Raw genomic sequence first — 19387 nt, 5'->3', positions numbered from 1 at the left:
TATCTAGATATTATCTCCTTCTTTGGATTCCTTACTTTTCATTACTGCTGCTGTATTTTATCATGCAAGTCCATTGTCAGTAAGTGAAGATTGTTGCTCTCAGGAGTTTCAGGTTATCAGTTTTGATTGCAGGATTCCCCATGCTGAGTATATACTTCTCAGGTAAGTATTCAGGCAGCATTTCTGCACAGGGCCAAGCTGCACAAGCCCTGGACACCAAGAATTTCAGAGAGCAATTCAGAGCAGCTGACAGATCTGGCTTCACCTCTAGGCAATGTAGGCAGCCCCTGAGGGTGGTGGACAGTTTTTGCTTTGCAAGTTGAAGGTTACTGGTGAGTGAAGTTGGAAAAAAAAACCCAAAAAACAGCTTGTGGAGCTGTATTTTGGAAGGCGTAGTGCTGTTTGCCATCACAGCCAAGGGGTGTTTCTCTCATGGGGGCTGTGTAATACTATGTTAAGACAGCTGTAGCTAAACCCAAATGGTTTGAGATGTTAAAAATTCAACTGCCTGCTCCTCTGTCCTGCTGACAGGAGTTTCCTGCAGCTGCAGAGGGACTGGGGCACTCCTGACCCTCCAAGCTCTGACAGCCACCAGTGAGGATGGAGTCACTGCTCCATGGGCTGAACTCTTTCACAGTCAAGGGAAAGGGAATGAACATAACAGCAGCACACACACCCCTTCATGCTGGCAGCTGAAAAGCTTCCTTTTCACTTGGCTTTGATTGCGCACAGTGCAAAAATCTGTAAAACTGTAAAATTAATGTGGTGACTTTTCTTTCCCCGTGGAAATCTGCAGGCATCGAAATAACCTCTACCTCTGTCAGTCTGCTACTTGCAGCATTGCCTGGGTCCATCTGCAATCCAGCTGAACTGTCAGCATCTTACTGTTGGAATTATAGATTTTGATTCCAATAGAAACATGATGATGAACATCAACTCCTCCTGGTCACCCACTGCATACTCACATCTATCTATGTGACTTTTCTATGGGTTCAGTACCATCAAAATGTCACATCTGGAGATGATGTAAAAGATCACATCTCCACTGACCCACTCAGTTGTCCCCCATCTGTATTTGCTTAAACATTTCTACCTGTATTTTATCTTGCACTCATCCTTGTTAAATTTCATCCTTTTTTTTTTTTTTTTTCCCACAGACAACTTTTCCACTTTGTAAAGTTTATTTTGGAGTCTGAGCCCGTGTCATCGTCTCTCACAACCCATGTTATAGGCTGGCTTAATATCTGTATTCTCTCCTCTACCATCCAAATAACAGGCACATAAACACAACAGAAACAATGCTGAGGTTATCTCAGGCTTCATGGAGGTCTTCAAGGAATCTCTTCTTTTTTGACAACAAAGCATCAGCAATTTTTCTTTTCTAGAGAGGTTGTCCACCAAATGTTCTGCCAATGTATTTTTAGTTCATTCAATACACTGGTTTCAAACAGTTTGCTCCTGACTAATCTACACGGACAGTTACTCAGTGTTTCCTTAGTGGCTCAGGGTTTCATTTTTGTTCCAGATCATTTTGTTCATTTTGTTCCAGAGATTTTCCAGGAATTGAATTAAGCTAACTGTTGTTTTGCAGGTTGTTTTTTGTTTTCTTTGTATTTCTTTTTCAATTTCTTTGCCCTATTTTTTTCAAAATAGGCCCCACGTATGCTCTTTTCTGGTCTCCTGGTGCCTCACCCCAACTCCAGCAGCTTTCTGATAGTGGACTCATTCAGATGCTGTTTCAACCTGCTTCCTAAGACAGCCCAGGGACTTAAGCTCACCAGAAAACATCTTTCTCAGCTAGGTGGACCCAAAACTGTCCCTTCCATAGATGAAGGCTGTTATGAAGACATCAGCTGCTGACTGTGCTATCCACATGCTCCCCCTCCCAAAGTCATCCTCCTCCCAGAGAAGTCATCCTTGTCCCAAAGAGTGGTTGGGAGAGACATGGTTACAGGACATAACAAGGAGATCTGGCTTAGATTAATACAAATGAGTGAAACCCAGCCTTGTGTGATGGGCTTCTGACCACCCTGAAAAGGACAGGTAACTTGGGAAGGGGAGAAAATGAAATTATTTCTCTACCCTGAAAATGCAACAGGGACAAAGGGATAAGGGGGGGCATGGCTACTTGTACACAGTTTCATTCCCAGGGGGCAAGTGGAGAGATGAGAATAATAACAATTTGATGATAAAGATTTTTCAAAAAATTCAAATCCCAAAACCAAAGTAAAACATTACGAGATTTGAATCGTGAAATGGGTTTTACTCTGCAATTATTTTCTCTGGTTTATAAATGAGGGGGAAAAAGAGAAAAGTTGCTGTTTGACAGAGTCTGCAACTCATTTCAACCTCAATTTTTAAGGTTAGGTGAAGAGCTGAAAAAAATCAATCGTTTGCACAGCTCTAGTCCTGGAACCTTGGAAAATTACCCTCTAGAGATAACAATTATGGGAGTTGTGGTGCAGAACACCATCATGGAAGTTTAAATCAGAACAGCCTGAGTTTTATATCATTTAGGAAGATGCTATCAGAGCTGTGTTTTGAAATAGGCCTAAAAGCAGTTTCTGAAGCAGTAATTATTATGGCTTGGCCTTCCCTATGGTTTTTGGTCTGCACTGGTAAGTACAGTTACCTCTAATGCTCTACATGCTGACAGCATCAAATGGCAAGCAGTTTTCTTGCTGTGGATGAGACATCTCAGATGTATTGTTGTGCAACCATGCTGCTGGGAAAGATGAGTTGCTTTTGCCTTCATTCACCTTATTTGCACCCATAGACACCCAGATGTAAAGGCCTCTCCTAGGGAATTCAACTCTTCCTCAGAGTCACAGCAGTTCTGAGTTTGTCCCTCAGGGTTCAGCAAGGGGGCTGCTGCTTTCTTCTGACCTTGCCTAATAAGGAGAGATTATTCAAGTGATGAGTTAAAAGATTTATGAGTGTACCATTTTTTTCCAGTAATATATCATCAGTGAATGGAATTAATTAAGAAACTATTTGGTTTAGAGGTCCTTTTTTATCACTTTGGGTGTGGTCCATGAATACTTACATATACACTGAAAAAACAGATACAACACATAATTCATTAAGAGGAGAGGTTGGTGTGTTCTGTCATGGTTGCTAAAACTGTACTATTTTAATTTCCATTCCCTTTAAATGTTAAGCAGCATGCAATTTTCCCCTTGACCTTCTCCACCTTCATGAAAAGTAAGCCCCTATTTCCACATCTCTTTTGTGCACTCTTCTGAAACCCTTCTGCTAAAGCAATATCTCATTACTGATAGTAGGTAGGTTTGTTTGGGGGTTTTTTTGCTTGTTTTTGTTTGTTTGTTTTTTCCCTTTGAAGGATAAGTCTTTCCTTCTTCTGAGAATACTGGTTTTTGACTGATGTTTATGAGCCACTGCACTGTTGAGTAAGATCAGGTAGGACTCATATTTAAATTTGGACTCGAGGTACCCAGAAGATGATGCAGATGTGTTTACTTTTTCCATTGAAGTAAAAAGAAAACCTTGGGGCAGGCTTGAGCTGGTCTGTTCTGCCACTGGAGGATGTTATAAACTAGGGACAGTATTGGATGCTTTAGGTGGTTTCCAGCTTAGCTTGAAGGAGACACAAAATATGAGGTGTTCAAAACCAAAGAGTGTGAAAATGCCAAATATATGACAAAGAAAGAAGTGTTATGAGGTAGCAGTCAGAGATCTCTGGATCTTCTTTACAGTACACTTGAAGACATCACTGAGGAAACACAAGGTGCAGAAAATGATCCAAACACCAGGGCTGCTGGAATGGGGACAGGAAAGCCATGCAACAGCAGGGATGAGGTATGTGGGATAGCACCAGGTGGAGCAAACTAAAAGAAGCTCAGACTCTGGAGAAAATCAGATGAAAGCAGCTCCCACAGCCTGGGGATCAGCCCTGGCCATGGCTCCCCACAGTGCATTTGGAAACTTTCCCCAAAGCCAGTATTAGAAATCACAGAATCACAGAATATTAGGGGTTCTGGGCTGTCTCTGAGCACCTGCTGCAGGAGCAGGGATGCTCAGCACCCTGTCACTGAACAGGATTTACTCTGCAATCCATAATCTGGGAACCAGGAGAGAGCAGCATTAGCACACATGGCTCACTCAGCTGCACTAAAAACTGGGGCAGTTCCCCCAAAATGTGCTGCTGCAAACGCTGGTGCTGATTACCAGGACTGACTTCAGCAGTCACTCAGTGGGGCAGTGTTGTTGGTGAGTTTTTATGAGACATATCAAGAATTTATGGCTGCCCATCACTGACTCCAGGCCAACCAGTGGGCTGCTGCCCCTGGTTCACCTGGTGCTGGGCCAGGGCTTGGGAAGGGAGAGATGGATGTTTTATTCCAGTCACAGCAATCACAGGAGATTTTGTAGTTGTGACTGTGGGGTCTCTGTGAAGGGAAGGTGAAAGCTTCAGAGAGGTGCTCTGGGAAGCCCTCCCTTTGCCTTTTTCCACTAATGGATGAACTAATCTGTGAATACCATTCCTGATCATGTAGTTCACCCACTTTATTAGTAAAATAAGGCTTGGAGACTGGGAGGAACCTTCTTAGGCTATGAACTTCAGGCATCTCTTCAGGGTGTGAAGGACCTAAGTATGTGTCCTTCCTTTGATATAAACTGGGACAGGAACCAAGGGCTCCTGCACTCCAGAGAGCTATCTGGTTCCTGTCCTCAGCATTCTCTAAGGAGCTTTTTCAGTCTCTGGGTTTGGGGCTTTTTAATTTGTGAACAAGTCTTAATCAGTCACAGAAGCAGACTTGAAGGCATCAGTCACAGAGTTTACTCTCGTTAGGGCCCCTTCATAATCAGTGGGCTGCCTGGAGCTGGAGCAGATATCTTGTTTCATTTTGAGTTCATTTTCAGAAGTGAGAGGTGCTGTCAAGATGACCCCCACACAAGGTCCCTGCTTTTGAAATCCATTCCCTTTGACCTAGAAATCTGCCAGTTTTAGTATTACACAAAGTCTGATTCACCCCAACTGCTTTCCCTCAGCTTTGCTCAAAGGTGCACTGAACATCCATATTATTAATATAAGTCAAAGCTTGTTGGGATTCTAGGTGCTTTAATGTTTCTTGTAAATCACATAAAACTTAAAAAAACTGCTAATTGTAATGCCCTAAGATCTGATTTACTGTATACAGACAGAGGAAAAAAATGTTCTGAAAACTACTGCTTGGAGTATTGTTTCTTCCATACTCAGAAATAAATAATCCAAGGTTATTAATAGCTGATATTTGTGGGTACCCAGCACTTTTCCTTAGCAAGCACCCTGAGTAGTCAGGAACATGTCTTTTTAGGATTTATCAGACAACTGCTGTTGAGGGACAGATTCTTAATGGAGAAAGATCCTTCTGGGTTTTGCTTCTATTAATTTTGCATAAGGCATTTTTGTTAGCCAGAATAAGATAGCACCACTTAGTCATGAATAACCAATAAAGGAATGCATGTGTCAATATGAGACAGTTTCCCAGTCCCTGGTGCTGGGTATTCACAAATCAAGAATGACATCCATGCAGAACAATCAGCCAACAGAGGTATTTCTGTGGTATGCCTGGATTAACTTGGAATGAATTATCTCCCCAGCTGGATGAGTTGCTTTCCCCAAAGTATGATTCTCCCATCCTTCCTCTACAGGGAATAAGGAATTACTATAGCAGAGGAACACCAGTGGCCTCAGTTTTCTTCTGGCCCTTTATTAAATGGTTCTAATGACTGCTCCTGAAAAAAAGAAACATCTGACACATGTTGTGATGGAGAAATACAGAATGGTAATGGTAAAATCCTTTTTTTTACACAAGATTCTTTTTGTGCTTAGCTAGTCCTGCCCGAGGTATGGGCCTTTAGTCATCCTTCTTCAGTGTGGTACTATTCATTCAATTCTAGAAATGGGCACATTGGATAAAGACCTGAACCAAAAGTGAATTACAACACAGTGAAAGAAATATGTGAGATAACCTCATGAAGGCGATTATCTCTACCACCCTGTATATGTATGCATATATATATGCATGTGGCTGTGCATCACCTATCCTTGGATTGACAGTTCCCCACATCTGCACTGTGTTTTCCAGAACAATCTACTTAAAGACACTTAAGTTTCCACTTATTGCTCTTCAGTAACTGTAGTAATGTATGTTAAAAAAAAAAAAAAAAACAGAAACAAAAACGTTAGTTTCCCCTAAGAATAGCTGAAGAAAGAAAAGAAAATACTAAGCTCTACAGCAAGACTAGATTTCCAAGGGTTTTTACTTCTGCCTTTATAAATTTCCCCTTTGTCCTCAAAAAAAAAATTTTAAAAATAAAAAAAAAAAAAAAATAAGGGTAGTTCTGTGTCTTTCCTGTCTCTTACACCTTTGGTTCCTGGCTTAACCCTGCCTGAAATTTCTATAGAAAAAGAGAATCTTCTGGCCCTCTAGGCTCAGCTTTTCTAATCCAGCACATCCAGAATCTTCAGCAAAGGAGGAAAACCAGTGTTTAAGAGTTCTGCTCCAGGAAAATGTGGCTCTGGAAACTGGAGTGTAACACCTAACACTGCTTAGCTTAGTGAGGAGCAGTAATGCCTCTTCCTTTCTTTCAGACTTCAATTGAACCCTAGAATGCCTCCCAGTCCAAACATGCTCACAGTGCATTCCCAAAGCACCCACAACAGCTCCTGAGCAACTTAGAGGTAGTTTCTGATGAACACAAAAGCCTGCTGGGCTTGGGTATGGGATCAGACTTTGCTCTCCCCCTTTTTAGATTTTAGATTCCTTTCAAGGTGAAATTAATTATCTGGTACCAGGCAATGCTATCAGGATCTAAGCAAAACCAAAGTAATAATATCCCTGGTCACATCTGCAGGTGTGCAGAGAGTTCACAGGGAAATCAAGAACACTGAAATATGGGACACTGGGCATGAAAATCCTTCTGAATTTCAGACACACTGTCTAAGAACTTGGGCTTGGATGAGTTCCTTTCCCCAAAGTAAGATTCTCCCATCCTTCCTCTACAGGGAATAAGGAATTACTATAGCCGGGGGGCACGAGTGGCCTCAGTTTTCTTCTACCCCTTTATTAAATGGTTTATTAAATTGGTCCTGCCCAAGCAGGATTTTCTTTCTTTAGCACAAAGAAGCTGGGAAAGACTGGGTCATGCTTTTCACTCTGTCCCCTGCAGTGCCCAACTAACTGGGAAGAACTGCTTGCAGTGGGTTCCTTTACAGAGAGGCAGCAGCTTCTGTGGACTACAACCCCCTCAAAATTTCCACAAGAAAATTTGTTTCTATTGTGTTTGCTGGAGCACACTGCAGCTCCTTTCAGCCATCAGACTGCTCATTTTGTGTGCAAGTGATATATAGCCCATAGCAATGCAGAACCTGGAGAACAAGCTTTTATATCTGACTTGGGTCCATTTTTTTGTAGTATAATACAGAAGGAGAATGCTGACTCATAATTTGCCAGAAGTTTTCCATGACTGGTAAAATATCAGGTGAAATTAGAAAGCAGATTCATATATATATGAATGTCTATATAGATAGATAGATAGATACACATATATATAAATGTGTATATATATATATATATATATATATAAATTCAGAGTATATGTTTGAGCTCTGGAATGCACCCAGCTGAAATCAGTGTATGTGGGCAGTAAAACGTGATAGTGATTTGATTTGAATTGACATTTAAATTACAAAGCAACTGTTGGCATGATTAGCAAGTCTGGCTTTAGAGCACATTGTGGTAACTCATAGATACAACCATTTTAAAATATGGGCATGGGCTTCATTGACATTAACAAGATCACTACCAAAATTCATATCCAGAAAAAAACTACTTTCCCTGAAAAGTAAGATGAACTTCATTAACATGACCACTTTGTAGTGTTTTTTTGATAACTATGTGAGTTTTACTACACATCTGTCTACCCTTACTAGATCTTTCATCTCTCACTCAGCATCCATGTAAGAATGTCTGTCCTAGACATTTGCAGATGTCTTTTAGTATTTATGCCATGTGTACTGAGAGCACAGGTAGTCACTTGGAATACATGGAATTTTTCACTGATCCCCTGGACAGACTTGAAATTCACACACATCTGAGAGCAAGCACTGATTGTTCAAATGATTCAATGGGTCTGCTTACGGCAGTGAGTCCTAACCCAAGGAGAGAGGACTGAGGACTAAGAGGGAACACATTTAAAATTTCAATCCAAAATATTAATCTCAGGCCCACTGATCCTTTGGGGAAAGGGGTGAAGAAGACTGCACTATAAAGAAGGCTCAATTCAGACTCAGAAGTTTATACAAACAAAACTGAAATCTCTTCTATCAGAATAAGGAGTAGAAAGTCTAGCTTTTCTGTGTACAGAAGAATAACTTGGAAAATTTTAGGATGCTGTGATTATTTTATTTGCTTAGCAATATTAGCCACTCTATTCTTCTCCTAGAATTGAATTTCAGTATTGCTTTTCTCACTCTGCAACTTTTGAGCTCTTATTCAGATGTATTGTCCTTCCAGAGTGTGAGGCAAGTCTAACAGTGTAGATATATGAGGCAGGCACTAGGGAACCTAGTTTCAGGAAATAATTATTTTTGGTTTTAACAGGTTATATATACTCCAAAACAATCCAAGACCAAAAGCCCTTGTAGTCTAGACCAGAGAATCATAAAATCCAAAATAAATTGTGTTGGGATGGAGTGCTAGAGGTCATTGCTCATAGTAAAATAAACTCTGAAGTTACAAGAGGTTGCCCAGGACCTTCTGCCAATTTTTCAGTACCTCCAAGGATGGAGGTGCTATAGTACCATTAGTGTGTCTCCTGTCTCAGGCTGCTAATATAAAGCTATGCCCCAAATAAACAATTCTCCTTTCATGTGATACAAACCATTGGTCACAATCAAAGAAACAGTCAGAAGAATATTAATTTTCTATCTGAAGCAGATTTCCTAGATTGCTAAGACCAGAAGGAGAGCTGTGATCATGTAGTACAAACTCCTGAATAACATAAACTGGAATGTTGTCTTCAGATAGGCTGGAAAGTAGTGTTCAGGCACCTATGTATCTAGCAGCTCACTGCTGTGAGACTGAGATCACTCATGGAAGCTCTCTTTATATTGTCAATCACAAAGGACACTTTTAGCTGAAATCCTGCAAGGATGCTTCACATGCAGAATCCTCCAGTCATTTGTGGAGACACTTTCATTTCTGTCCAGCAGGCAAAGAAGTATTAAGGGCTCTCTATCCTGAGCAATCATTTCAGGTTAAATTTTATCCCCTGTAAATTTGTTATAGAGTTGTTGTTCAAACTCAGCTTCAGCAAAAGGATTATGTAAGTAAATCCTGAGTAAAGGCTGTGATATTGGCCCCTTTGTCTTGCAACTGTAAATCAGGAGGCAGAAACACTCTGTGCCTGCATTGGAATGAGCTGAAAGCCAGGAGTTTCCACATCTCAGCAGGTGCTGTTATCAGGAAGATTTTCAGAAAAGCTCCAATCCTTTCTAGTTGCTGGGTAGCTGAGGTAAGGAGCCTGTTAATGTCTTATTTTGTCTCCTGCAGTGTTGAAAGATGTAGCTTTCCTCTCAAACAACATTTTTGTCTCTGCATGGGCTGAAACATATCTGCCATCGATCACAGAGTGATGAGGCACCTTCTCCTGCTTCCAGAGTGCTGGTTTGCTGGTAGGCTACATGAGAAGCATGAGATGCTTCGTGACTGTAATGTGTTGTTGCCTCTGTACTGCTCAAGGCATCAGTTCAGTGCCTGCCATGGGGAGCTGTACATGTCTGCCAGATGCACATTTATTCAACTTCACACCACACTGGACCTGCAGAGCTCCTGTGTGTCCTCTGCATCACCTCTGCAGAAGAATTTGGCTGCAAAGAAATGAAGATCAACCCCTGACTCCTCACAGGTTGGGTGTTTTGCTGTCTTTTATACTTGGCTATGTTTGTAGTGTCCAAATGAGGCATTTGGAGTTCTGGACAGTAATGGCTCTGGATTTTCAGTGTAGTCCAAGTTCATATTTCAATGAGTCTGAGATATTTAGCTTCCCCACATACCTCTGCTTTCTGATTTTTGGTTGATGACTCCAGATTCAAAGACAGAAATCCTAAAATTCAGCTGATGCATACGTGTCTTTAACATGCAGAAAGGGTCTTGTTTCTCTGCTACATATGTGTTGGTATAATACATTTCTTCTCAAAATTTCCATTTACACCCCACTCATGCTGCTCAGCTGGCTCTTTGGGCTTTTCCTCAACCTGCCAGGAATGGACTAGGAGGGAAATGCTGGGGCAATGTGCTGCAGCATTGATGCTCATCTCTGCAGTCCTGTACTTCTGGCCCAAGCTAGTGCTGAGCTGCTTGAAGAAAGTGCTGCTTAACAATATCCATATTCATATCTGCTTCTGGTTGGGGATGATCTACCTGATGTATTATCATTGTCTCCTAATGGCCCAATTTGCTTAGAAAGGTTTCTAGTTCAAAGCTAATGAATGCTCCCTCTTCTACTCAGTAAATGTATTTTTTTGCTGTGCTGGATGGAAGTTTGCTGTTGCTGTTAGGATGCTACGTGTTTCCAGCTCATCACACTAACACAGCATTTGCAGTGTGGCCCAAAATAACTGCAAAGGTGAGCAAAGAGACTCTTGGTTGAAGAAGGCCACAAGATGCTGATTTCCTTTGCAACTGTGAACAGGACAGGGGTGGGAACATATTGCATGTTGATCATAGAATCATAGAATTGGCTGGGTTGGAAGGGACCTCAGAGATCATCAGGTCCAACCCTTGATCCACTACCCCTGCAGTTCCCAGCCCATGGCACTGAGTGCCACATCCAGTCTCTTTTTAAATATCTCCAGGGATGGAGAATCCACCACTTCCCTGGGCAGCCCATTCCAATGTCTGATCACCCTCTCTGGAAAGAAATTCTTTCTAATGTCCAACCTAAACCTCCCCTGGCACAACTTGAGACCGTGCCCTCTTGTCTTGCTGAGAGTTGCCTGGGAAAAGAGACCAACCCCCCCCTGGCTACCCCCTCCTTTCAGGGAGTTGTAGAGAGTGATGAGGTCTCCCCTGAGCCTCCTCTTCTCCAGGCTGAACAGCCCCAGCTCCCTCAGCCTCTCCTCATAGGATCTGTGCTCGAGTCCCTTCACCAGCCTGGTTGCCCTCCTTTGGACCTGCTCCAGGACCTCGATCTCCTTCCTGAACTGAGGGGCCCAGAACTGGACACAGGACTCGAGGTGTGATGTGCTGGTTGAGGCTGACCAAGGACAAAACACAGTTGACTGTCATCCCACTCTCCTTTCCTGCCATCAGAATCGGAAGTAAGGTCTGTTTCAAAGGTCAGTGTTAAGCTGCAAAATTTGACCTGGTCTCTTTTTCCCTTCAGGACTCTCTTCCAGTTTACCCTGTGGCTGATGCAGGATGAAACGAAGTTGTCTTTGTGTGTGTTCTGGCAGGCAAGCAGATTTTGCATGAGTCTCCCAAAACTGTCTCAAACTGCCTATGGAAGGTTTTCAACTACAAGGGGGAAAGATTAATAAACTTTCTATCTTGGACAAACATATAATTAGTGACATGCCAGTACCAGATAAATGTTAAACCTTTGTGAGTAGAATATTAAGAAATAAAACCTGATTTGTATTTTTTAAGAATATGAAAATAAAAGGTTAATGTTTCTACTATGTTATAGCTCAATTTGGAAAACTATGATTCACCAGCCTGAACTACATTTTCCCAAGTGCCATCAGTATTGTGGACAATGACAAAGTTGTGGCATTCAGCTTTCCTGGAGCTGCACAGCCAGAATTACTGTAGCATTTACCCAAGTCCCAGGTCTGCAACACTGCAAAAACTCAGCAAAATGATCTTTTACATAACATGGACTGTTGGTGTCCTGGTAAACACAATGTACTTACTAAATTTGCTCTAGACCCTCCATAGAGACAAAAAGTAACAGCTCAGTTATTTAAAGCATTTTATCATCTCTGAGAAGGTTTGTTTGGGGCAAAGGCCTAAAGGGTTGTTATGTGTATACAGAACTTCTCTACCTGCAACTAATGAGCCTTAAAATATTTTCACTGGTTAATCATCACTGCCAACTTCATGGGAAAACTTACTTTTTAAATACAGTAAATAATAACTATATTCACTTGCCTACAGCAAAGCCCTTCTCACTGTTGAACATGACTGTGACTGGAGGCAACATTGCAAGCCCTGTTGCTTAAAAAATTTGCAGATACCTGCCTGATCTTCAGCATGTTTTTCAGTCTGTACATTTTCCCTACACTTTGCTGAACTAGGGCAAAATAGTAACTTAGCACAATACAGCAACTATTGACAAGTTTTGTGTGATACTACCAGACACACAGATAAGATTTATCAGGGTGTGCTGCTGCCCTCCTTTTTTCAGGTATGAGATATCCAGTTCATTGTAGAATTAATTTAGGAATAAGGATGGAGCTGAGCAATTTTAGGGTTTCCTAGGGCAGGACTCAGACAGACAAATTGTCCCAGCTGACTTGTCTGTGGTAGCTTTGCAGGGTTCCATGGACTGTGTAACTCAGAAACAAGCTTCACCTTCATCAGAGTAATAAAATGGTTCATTATTACAAAAGAATGCATGGCTTTCAATGAGATTAGAACATTATAAAGTGTGATAAGCAAAACTTTCAAAATTGGGTAGTTCCTTCTAGACCTCTCAGTAGATTTGGTGCCAATAAAAGTAGTTTCACCTTCAAATATACCTAAAACCCTGTGGAGTTGATGAACATTATATGGTTTCAGAAAAGACAGCTTCTATTTTTAATATACTTTGCTTAGATTTTTTCCTCCCAAGTGAGCTTCAAACTTCTGCATTTTTGTAGAATTTGCATTTTGTAGGGCCAATAGAAACACCGAAATTTTCATCCCATTGGAAATTCAGGTATCTAGGCAGCTGTTTCTAATACCGAGACGTGACATTGAGTTCCACATCATTTGTTTTATATTTCCATTTGTTTTCCTGTGTGAAAACAGCTTAGTAGCCCCCATGCAGTGATTCACAGAACCATAGGCTCACAGAATGGTTTGGGTTGGAAGGGACCTTAAAGATCATCTGGTACCAAACCCCCTGCCACAGGCAGGGACACCTCCCAGCAGACCAGATAAGCACAATTTTCCCTTTGGAGCTACTCATGTAAAACCTGTGGGAGGTCTTATTCATCTAACTTGCCCAGATCCAGCAGTGATTTAGCTGCAGGCACATGCTCTGCCATTGCAATCATCAAGCTCACCTCTTTACTTTGCTTCTGGTGCACAAAGATTTCATCATGCCTACTCACCTTTGGAAAAAAAATTGCTACCTTTATAGTGAAAACCAAAAAACAATAATAACAAAAAATAAATCAGACATTTTAGTCTCCTATTCTTCCTAAGAGTTTCGAGTTGCTGGGGGAAGGAAGCCACAGCCCATCCCAGTTTCATGCAAGTGCCAGCAACAGATACCCAGAGCCCAGAGAAGGATCCACAGATCAGGAGAGGACCTGAATAACATCACAAAGGAATTCTGGCCATTCTAACCAGTAAGTCAGCTTCAACAGGGGGAAAGGTTAAATGCCTCTAGGTAAACACACATAGGATGAGGAAAGGACACTGAGATGGAGTTCTGTGTCAGCAAATTTGCCAAGCTGTGTGGTGTGGCTGACATGCTGGAGGGAAGGGAGGCCATCCAGAGGGACTTTGAGAGCCTTGAGTGGTGGGTTCATGCAAACTGCATGATATTCCACATGGCCAATTGCAAGGACCTGCCTATGGGTTAGGACAGTCCAAAGCACAACATAACTTGGACATGGAGCAGTTAGAGCAAGTCCAGAGTGGGGCCACAATGATGATCAGAGGGCTGGAACACCTCTGCTATGAAGACAGGCTGAGAGTTGGGCTTGTTCAACCTGGAGAAGAGAATCACACACAGAATCACAGAATGTTTAGGTTGGAAGAGACCAACAAGATCATCCAGTCCAACCTCTGACTAACACCACAGTCAACTACTAAACTTCCTTAAGAACCAGGTCCAAATGCCTTTTAAATGCCTCCAGGGATGGTGGCTGAGCAGCCTTACAGTACCTGAGTAGTCCTACAGGAAAGCTGGGGAGGGGCATTTTACAAGTCTATGTTCTTTTATGTAAGAAAAAAGATGAAATTGCACGTGCTCGTGGAAATAACACAAAGAAGAACAGCTGGAGGCAAATTCTCCATAGACAAGTGGGGTTTGGGGAGCATGCCACTTATCTCACCCTAAGAGAGGTAAACCTTGGTTTAAAATAGTTTTTTTTTAATAGTTCAAATGGATCTAGCATGCTCCTTACCCAGTCTTTCTGAAAATTTGTCAGGGTTGATGAAAATTAATACTGAAGACAAGCTGACCCAATTGCTCTATTATCATAGGAAAAGGGCTTCCCAGCTGCAAGATGACCTTAATGTGTCTTTATTATTAGACCCTGGCAACTTGGAGCTGAGTACAGTGGAACAAAGGAACAAAGAACACTCTGTTGGTTGTTACTTTATGAGTTTAAAGGTTGGGGTGGTTTTTTTGAGGAGAAAAGCTTTTAGATGATGCTTCTCTGGCACTGCACTGCAATTAGGAACAGCTTTTAAGCTTTATACATGTCTTTGCAAGAACTTAGTTTTGCATATGAGACCTATGGCTATTGTACTTGCCTTTGTTCCTGAAATGAATGAGAGGTCATCAACGTAAAACTAAAATGCTGTGGAGAATGATGGCATGCTGAGAAACATCAGAGACAGAAGAAAATGGGCAAGAATTACTGAGGAAAATGCCACCCAAATTTAGCCAAAGATGACCTCATCACTCTGTACAACTCCCTGAAAGGAGGGGGTAGCCAGGGGGGGGTTGGTCTCTTTTCCCAGGCAACTCTCAGCAAGACAAGAGGGCACGGTCTCAAGTTGTGCCAGGGAAGGTTTAGGTTGGACATTAGAAAGAATTTCTTTACTGAGAGGGTGATCAAGCATTGGAGTGGGCTGCCCAGGGAAGTGGTGGATTCTCCATCCCTGGAGATATTTAAAAAGAGACTGGATGTGGCACTCAGTGCCATGGGCTGGGAACTGCAGCGGTAGTGGATCAAGGGTTGGACTTGATGATCTCTGAGGTCCCTTCCAACCCAGCCAACTCTATGATTCTATGATTCTATGTTATAAAGCCTGATTTGTGTTACCAAGTGAAAGAATTTGCTTGTGCCTGCATTCACCAAATCTTTCTCCTTGAAAAAAAAAAAAAACAAACAAAAAAAACCAAACAGTATGTGTATTAAGCTGCTGTCTTTCTGCAGAGAATTGAAAGGAGAAGACATGGAAAGAAATATGTTGGTAACTGTGCAAGCTGCACCCTCCCTGGTGAAGGAACCATAGCTTTCCCCTGGTGACAGAATAAACACATAACCAGTGAAAATAAATTGTTAGAGAAAAACAAAAGCTAGGACATGAGACTTAAGGTGGTTTGTACCTGTGTCTGGCAGGGAACTTATGAAGCAAGGGAGCCTGTCTCATCTGTAAGGCAGCAGCTGGAGCTGTGGGAACAGCCACCACTTAGTTCTTAGGACTGAGTCAGACCATTTATCCTCTAGCCTTAAGTATATGTGCATGTTTTCACAGGGGAGCTCCTGTGAATTGGCTGCAAAGAAGAAAAAAAAACTTTTGTTTGCTTTTTTGTCTTGAGACTTGAAGGAAAAAACGAGTTCTTAATACAACAGATGTGATGCTTTGCCAGCATTCACTTTGCTGAGCACAAGCAAAATCTACCAAAAACATACACAGCCTCACAAAACCTGAGAATTTGGACAGCAAGAGACCCTCTGAGACTATAGATGTAATCCCTATGCTTCCTTTCTAGAAAACAGCTGTGACAAGTTTGCAACTACAGTGTTTTGTTCACTTCGTGGAAGGAATTAACCAAAAAACAATGTGCAAAAAATATAACACTGATATCTAGGGTGCAAAAATACCTTGCTCCTTGTGAACATGGTACACAGGGAAAGCCACTGGCTATATGTGGGCTGTTACTTGTGATTATCTTCTAATGAATTTATTACTAAAAATTATGAGTGTCTATGTAGACCTTACAAATATTTACCTGAATTCACTGACCTCTCTTTTTAATGTAACATATGACATTCATATGATAACATTGTTTGGGTTAACTACCTGGAAAACTATGTTTTCTGAAAGAGAGGAATAATGAATGATAATTAAAAAAACATTTTTTTTTTTAGAAAGCCATATAGCTAAACAAAACATGTTTGTACAGCTAGGGATAAACAGTTTCAAATAAAGATTGTATAGCACTTGCAAAAATCACATCTTTGTCTAAGTGAAATTTTACAATGGCTGTTACTCTCAAAGTGGCAATCATAACAAATCTGCAGTTGGAGTTGTATTCTTATATTTGGTTATGCAGATTTGGGAAAGACATGTGCAATCTGAAAATGCTTTTGTTGCTCCTGAATCATCTGCAAAAGCAATAAAAATGCTGAATGCTACCCATGCAGTTAGTGAATGCACTGCTCTGATATCTTTGTTCACACAGATGAACCCAAACAGCACACCAGAACCTTAACTGAGAATCTGGATGGATTTCTTTGACACCAAATTTTCCTATGGCTAGAAGTGCTAAATACTGAAATATGTCTCTTCTGACTTGATTTTAGTCACCATTTCAGATTGGGAAAACAAGTGGAACCCAGATCATGTAGCTGTTCAATTGACATGGAGCAACTTGGCTGACAAAGCCATATGCACATCCTGACACCTGTCAATCATAAGCAGCCCATCTGGGCCCTGTTCTATTTATTTCTATTCAGCAAAGAGACAGAGCACAGGAGGCAGCTGGTGGGCTGCAGGGAATGCTTCCTCCTCCCTTCGCTTTCCCATCTCTGCCTGCAAAAGGCAGGATCTAGCCATAAGGATCCAGTTTTTCTTTTATGTGAGACCAGGAGATAACTGAGGCAGTTCTGGCATAACGGTGCAGAAACTGCAGAAACTGGTGTCCCACACAGCTGCTCGGGGCTGTATTGAAGGGACATGCAGGCAATGTCAACCAGAAGATGAAAATATGTCTTAATTTGTGCCTGTTCTCCAAGAAACTCCACCATGCCATCCCCATAATGAGAGCAGAGAGGAAAGGGATTGTGGAGCCCAGAGGCTCAGCAGGAACAAAAATTTACAGCAGGTACATCCTCTATGATAATATGAATATTATACAGTAGTTTAAATGTAGCCTTTACTCTATGGAAGCACACCAGCTTTACAGAAGGGAAGCACACCTAAACATGTTTCTTTTATTGGACTTAGAGCCACAAATCACATAGTCAAGATGCCATTTGAAGAACAGCATTATTACCTGCAGAAAGATGGCCTGGGCAAGACTCCATGCTGCCAGCTTTTTGCCTTGATTACCATGAGCTGAACCACTTTGCATGTGGGCTTACAAACTGGAACAAAAGAGCCTGGACTATCCAAGGGAGGTGCATAGGAATGATCAAATTGCTCCAGGGCTGCAAAACAAAACAAACCCATAAGAGCCTGGGTCTTGCTACTCAGTGCCCAGCACACTTCACCATGAGAGAGATAGAAGCATGTTCAGAAATGGGACAGGTTGAGCATTTTTTTTATTTTGCCTTGACTCCACCTTCTCTGAACCAGAGGTGATCTCCAAAAGGTGTTTAGAGACTGTGAATTCCACAGGCCAGCACGAGCCTCCAGAGCAATCACAGCCATGAAGTGAAAATCACTATTGAATGACAACTTGCTGCTGTCTTTCCCACTCCTGACACCTCACCCCCCCACACGAGAATATTTGGGTTTCAGCAAATGCTTCGAAGTCATTGTTCCTTTTGTTTTGTTTGGCACAGAAACACTCATTCTGAGAGGGGAAAAAAAAGCAAGAGCTGTGGAAACACACGGCCTGGTGACAGCCATGGCACAGCAGTATGCTGAGAGTCAGTCCCTGAGCAGCTGAGTGAGAAGGTCCCCCTGGCAGCAGCACAGCCAAGTCCCACCAGCCCCATTCAGCAGCCACCAAGCAGCAGGCTGCAAGTCAGAGGGAGTTCTGGTTATTTGTCTCACAACTCATTTAAACTGCAAAAGCACAAACATGCTCAATTTTTATTATTACTTTTGACTTCAGCAGATGTCTTGTGGGCAGTAGCTGTCTCCTTAATCTTCATGTGGAACAGCTTTCTGCTGTTCTGTACTGGGGGAAAAGATAATCACATCAGAAGCAGTCCTCTTCCTTCACAGAATAATTTCCCCACCCTGCATCATGTTTTTATTTCTAATTATGCCATATATTTGGGGTATTTCAGAACTGATAACTCATTAGAATAGCATCCTAGCAACTGGCCATGAAATTCCATCTGGGAAATAAAGGAAGCATAACTTTTAAGCCAGCCAATTAATCAAGCAAAGTTCTAGACCTTTAAATTTATAAAACAAACAAGAAAGAAAAACAAATTGAGTGATGCATTAGCCCAATTTATCCCTTCCTCAGGCTCACAATAAGGCAGTGCAAACTGTTGGCCCTACCACTCAGTCTTACTGGGAAAGGGGAAAAATCATCAAGTGCAAGGAAAGCAGGTCTGCTGGAGAGCCTGGAGGACCTTATTGTCTCTGCCTTCCACCTGTCATCTGTATTTTGGGAGCACAAGGAATATTCTGGACAGATTCAGCTTGTGTACTCTCACCTTGTTACTGTCTGTTGCCCTACAGAAACAATTACAGCAAGGATGATGGTTATTAGCTGCTGGATTTTAAACTTGGACAACCAACTCACAGCTCCCATTCACCACCAGGGGGTGGATTCCAGTCACCATCAGACATGCTGCTCCTGTTGAAACCTGGTATCTGTGGTGTATCAAAATTAATCCATGTATTCAGGTGTTTCATCCACCCTCTTCCACCAAAATCCCTTCTATGTAGAAAGATGAAGGATGGATGTAGTGTTAAGAGAGGCCATGAGAGGTCAAATATTCAATGCTCTGGGGGAATTGTTAGTGGAAATTGGGGAAAATTGTTAGGCATGGCTTTCAATTTAAGAGGATTTAGGCTGCATATGGGTGCTCAGAACCTCATAATCTGAGCTTTTCCCACAGTTTCAAATACCTCACAAGCCTGCAATGTGAGCAAGCCTGCCTGAGAAGGCTGGGGATGATGGAGGCTCCATCTGTTGCTCGTTTGCAGCACATATTGTCAGGAGACAGGGAATGCCACTCTCCCACCTTTTCATACTCTCACACTGCTTTGCATCCACAAGATTTCAGAAGAACATTTGTGATTCTGTTCAGAGAGGAACCTGACAATGTACTTGTCACACTTTCTGCTGACGTGCCTTC

Source organism: Heliangelus exortis, chromosome 1 (genome assembly GCF_036169615.1).
Source record: "Heliangelus exortis chromosome 1, bHelExo1.hap1, whole genome shotgun sequence".
Taxonomy (NCBI): Eukaryota; Metazoa; Chordata; class Aves; order Apodiformes; family Trochilidae; genus Heliangelus; species Heliangelus exortis.
Note: the sequence above shows the minus strand (reverse complement) of the source record.